The sequence below is a fragment of the Pteropus vampyrus genome, unplaced genomic scaffold (genome assembly GCF_000151845.1).
Source record: "Pteropus vampyrus isolate Shadow unplaced genomic scaffold, Pvam_2.0 Scaffold351, whole genome shotgun sequence".
Lineage (NCBI taxonomy): Eukaryota > Metazoa > Chordata > Mammalia > Chiroptera > Pteropodidae > Pteropus > Pteropus vampyrus.
The window spans coordinates 1,617,044-1,622,457 of record NW_011889132.1 but is presented as its reverse complement, the minus strand read 5'-3'; positions in this window follow the sequence as shown (position 1 = coordinate 1,622,457).

Below are 5,414 nucleotides of genomic sequence, written 5' to 3'. Positions count from 1 at the left end.
ATAATACTGAGAAAACTGGACAGCCATATGCAAAAGAATGAAACTAAACCACTATCGTATAACATGCACAAAAATTAACTCAAAATGGACAAAATACTTGAATGTAGGATCTGAAACCATAACATACATAGAAGAAAACATAAGTGGTAAGCTCCTTGACATTAGTCTTAGCAATGTCTTTGTGGATTTGACTTCAATGGCAAGGGAAACAAAAGCAAAAATAAACAAATGGAACTACATCTAACAAAAAGGCTCTTCACAAGAAAGAAAACAACAAAATGAAAAGGCCATCTACTGAATGGGAGAATATATTTGCAAATAATACATCCGATAAGGGATTAATATCCAAAAATATATAAAGAACTCATACAACTAAATAGCAAAAATGGGCAGAGGATCTAAATAGACACTTTTTCCAAAGAGAAACCATGAAAAGATGCTCAACATCTCTAATCGTCAGGAAAATGCAAATAAAAACCACAGTGCGAAATTACCTCATATCTGTCAGAATGGCTATTATCAAAAAGACAGGAAATAAGAAGTGTTGGTGAGGATGTGGAGAAAAGGGCCCCTTGTGCACTTTTGGTGGAAATGTAAATTGGCGCAGCCACTATGGAAAACGTATGGAGGATCCTCAAAAAATTAAAAAGAGAACTATCATATGATCCAGCAATTTCACTTCTGGGTATTTATCCAAAGAAAACAAAAACATTAATTAGAAAAGATATATTCACCCTTATGTTCATTGCATTATTTATAATAGCCAAGATAGGGAAACAAGCATGGCCTATTAGGAGGGATCTACCCCTTTTTTGGTGCTTCCCTATGCAATTTAGCCCTGAAAAACCTTGTTGTCATGGAATATATTCAATTTGCTTTAATCGAGTTGTTTCCCAAGCTTGTTTGAATTCAGATTCAACCTCTACCCCCACATATACTTTTGGGGGCATAAATCCAATAAGTAAATACTATATCATGAAAATTCTAGGTTTACTTTTTTCTTTTAATATACCTAGAGACCTTCTTCCATAACAACAACCTCTTTCCCAGTGTAACGCTTATTACTTTACTTTAGAGAAAGAGTCTCCAAACTTTTCCAATGAAGAAATTTATTTTTCCAAATATTATGATCTCTTGGGCTAGAGTAGAATGGTGGAAAGGAAGGAAGAGAATAATATTGACTATAAAATATTGACTGTAGTCAGGGGCTGGTGGCTTCATGACTCTCTTCACTGAGAGTCTTGAGAGCTGATAAAGAGAGATAGTGGACATTTTAAAATTCTAGTGTCAAATTAGACTAGTGGATTGCAATTAACTTGATAGTCATGTCTTTGTCAGTCTTCAAATTACCTGTTATAACTTTCCTGCCTATGTCTCAAACTCAACTTCAATCTTCTATTTTAATTTTGCATAATCATTACCTCTTCTGGGAAAATAAACTTGGATAATAGAGACAATCTAAAGATGTTTCTGTATTCATACTACCTCTCTACACAAACACACATCCAGCCTTGGGACTCTCTTTTAACTGATTTCACAGACAAAGAAATTATTGTAAAATCTTGATTATGTGTCAGAATTTTTTAAATTAAAAAAAATTAATAGAATTATTTAAAGAGAGCTTACATTTTTAAATTCCAATATCACAAAATAATCCACAGCTTCAAATGACAGTCATGAAAGAAAATATGGTATTGCTGAAGTGAAGCTACAATAGATACAAATGCAGACTTAAAAGGTCTAAATGAAAGACTTTCTAGACAAGAAAAAGTGTTCATATCCAAAGTAAGAAAAAGCCGTCTTCCATCAAACACATTTTTAAAAATTTATGTCAGAAAAAGTCAAATCCAGAAAATAGCTTCAAAAGCTTTGTAATCCACAGAAAAATCATGAGCAGAATCTTCAAATTGACTCCTACCTTTTAACTCATAAGACAAAATAATTATTAGTGATGAATAGTCTGAATCACCTGTTCTAAATTCAACAATTCAATGGCCTACTTAAGGTATATATAACGTATACACACACACGCGCACACACACACTAGTTGATAGCCTTGCAATTTTGATCCACCACTGTTACCCCTAGTGAGGAGGAGGATTTATTATTAACTGTTTTAAAAATTAAATGAACCATGTCATGATTTTTGATAATGAAATCCCTCTGTAATTCATTCTTTCAAATTAATTATGTGCCTTTTTCTCAATAAATGCTAGTTTATGCAAGTCTAAGAAACAACTATTTCTCAACCAAGTTATAGAAATTCTACACTGAACTTTCTTTGTATCTCTATTAAATCAAACCCATTCAATAATATTTAGAAACAACTGATGTTTCCAGCCCTGTGCTGTTAGGGGATAAAAAGAAAAAAACAAGATATTGGGTGCTGCCAACAAGGAGTCACGATCTACTGAAATCTAGTGAGTTCATCTTAATTGGAATTGAGGTCACACTGTACTAGAAAATGTTTCAAGAGGATTTTAAACTATAAAATAAAACCTTCACTTTTGGAAATCTTTTGGCTTTCATGAACAATGTGTCACAATTTTTTTTTTAACAAAGATATTCATGGACTTTCAAAGTATGAGTTGGTACAAGTATTTAGTATATTTTGTAATCTGAATTGCAGAGGAATACTTGATTCTGACTTTTTTTTTCAATCTATCATGGTAACAGGCACTGGAAGGTGAATGACTTGCATCATGAATAAACTCAATTGTTCAGCAGACAGCTCTTTAATTATAAATCTTTAAATGTTTGAGAGGACTGCATTTTACTTAAGTTCTTTTCACATAATGACAAATTATGAAAATACAACTTTTGTATGTTATAATTAGAAGATATTGCTAAAGAAAGCCAAATGGCAAATTCTTTCTTTTAAAGTGCACATAATGGTACATATTTACGTATTGTCTTTTCCATAACATTTAAAATCATATTTATGCAGTGAAGATGGCCAAGTGTCTGACTATTAAGAAATACATTCTTTTCACAGTACAGAACACTTTAACAAAGTAACACTGGATATGTTTCAAGTCAGTAACTCTAATGGCATTCTTCAATTCCTCATATTACCAAGCCCTCAGAACAAAAGTGCCACTATCAATAGGGTGCAGATTTTCTCACTAAGTCATTTTGATTTCCATTGAAACCTTTTCTTCATATTTACATGGACTCTCTAAAAAGTCTTCAAGCTTTTAAAATATTGGCTGTGAAGACTAAAGCCAGAAGTTATTTATTTGGGAAATGAATTATCCTAATCTCTTGCAGCCATTTCCACACTATAAAAATGTGGAGAAGAAATAAAGAATAACAATGGGATGGACAAATGAGCAATGACAAAATGGAAGCCCAGTTTGAAGTAGATAGTTTTAGTTGTTCAAATGAGGATTTAATGGTAAAATTTAGGAGTGTTCTAAACTAGATATCTAATGTGTAGTTGTTAAAATGAAATGGACTTGCCTTGTAAAATTGGTTTAGGAATGTTTAATATCAAAATCTTCACAACTCAAACATATAGAGAGAACACACATATTTGTAATTGAAGTATCAAACACATTCCTCAAACCCCTAAATATATACTAGTATACTCAGCAATGTGTTAGGTAAGTGTTTCTCAAACATTTGCATACCTTGGAATCCCTTGGAGGGCTTGTTAAAATTCAGATGGCTGGGCTTCAAGTCTAGTTTCTGGTTTGGGGCCCAGGAATTTGCTTTTCTAAGCAGTTCCCAGATATATTAGTCTGCTTGGCCTCTCATAACAAAATACCACTGACCAGGTGCCTTAAACAACAGAAATTTCTCACAGTTTGAGAAGCTGGGTAGTCTAAATCAAGGTGCCAGCAAGGTAGGCTTTATTCTGAGGCCTCTTCTCTTGGCTTGTAGGCAGCCACCATCTTACTGTGTGCTCATATGACTACTTCCTATGTGCATTAAGAGAAAGATCTCTCATATCTGGTCCTCTTCTTATAAGGACATCAGTTCTACCAGATTAGGGCCCCTCCGTTATGACATTATTTAAACTCAGCTACCACTCTAAAGGCCCTATCTCCAAATACAGTCACAGTGAGGGTTAGGGCTTCAAGATATGAATTTTGGGGGAACATAGTTTGGCCCATAACACTAGGGAATGCTGCTACCATGGTTTTAGAAACCACACTTTGAGAACTAGTATGTTAGGCACTGTGATAAATATAAAAGTATATTTGCAAAGGCTACTGACCTCAATAAGTTTCTACTGTTTTCAGGAGACAGGTCTAACAAACATAAAATATTTAGAGAGCAAAATAAGGCCATATAAAAGAAATAATTTTATATATGAATAAAAATATAAAGAATATATAAGAAAAAATTCAGGTGGTTAGGTTCCCGAGAACATATCACAGAGTTAGAAAAATATTACATAGTTCTATAAGAATTGGTAAAATGTGGAGAAGTGACTGTGGAAAATTATGTTCTGGGTATAAGGAATTAGGAAAGAAAAGGCAGAAAGTTTTGAATAAGTAGAATATATCTGGGTAGGGGAAAAAGGTGATTTTTGCCTAAAGAAATTTGTGTGAAATGTGGTGGGAGATAAGGTTGGTAAATTGGTCTAAAGTATGAAAAGTAAGAATTAACAAACTGAAAGTTCCAAAGAGAAACAGAATATTTAAATCAGAAGAATAAAATTAATATCTAGGTGGCTCAGGGGAGTATCTAAATCTTACATACCCTCCACTTATTCTTTCTTTGAGGTGTTTCAGGGTTTTGTAATGCTTTTTTTAGAGGAGTTTTAGGGTCACAGCAAAATTAAGATAGAGATTTCTCATATATCCCCTGCCCCAACACATACACAGCCTCCCCCATTATCAACATATCCAAGGTCATCTAGGTTTTCTCCTATATTAGATCTAGGTGTCTCAAAGGTTTTCATTTTACATTTAGGTCTATGATTGGTGAATCAGCTCATTTTTGTGGAAGGTTTATGTCTAGATTCATTTTTTCACATGTGGATGTTCAGTTATTCCAGCACCATTTGTTGAAGATGATCATTGTTCCATTGTATTGTCTTTTCTCCTTTGCCGAAAATCAGTTGACTATATTACATGGGTCTATTTCTGCATTCTCCATTCTGTTCCATTGATTTTTCACCAATACCACACTGTCTTGATTACTGTAGCTTTATACTAAGTCTTTAAGTTGGATAGTGTCAGTCCTCCAATTTTGTTCTTCTCCTTCAGTATTGCGTGGGCTATTCTGGGCCTTTCATTTCTCCATATAAACTTTAGAATCAGTTTCTTGATATCCATAAAATAATTTGGGATTATGATAGGGATCACATTGAATCTATAGATCAAATTGAGAAGAACTGACATCTTGACAATAATGTCTTCCTACTCATGAACACGGAATATTTCTCTATTTAGTTCTTTGAT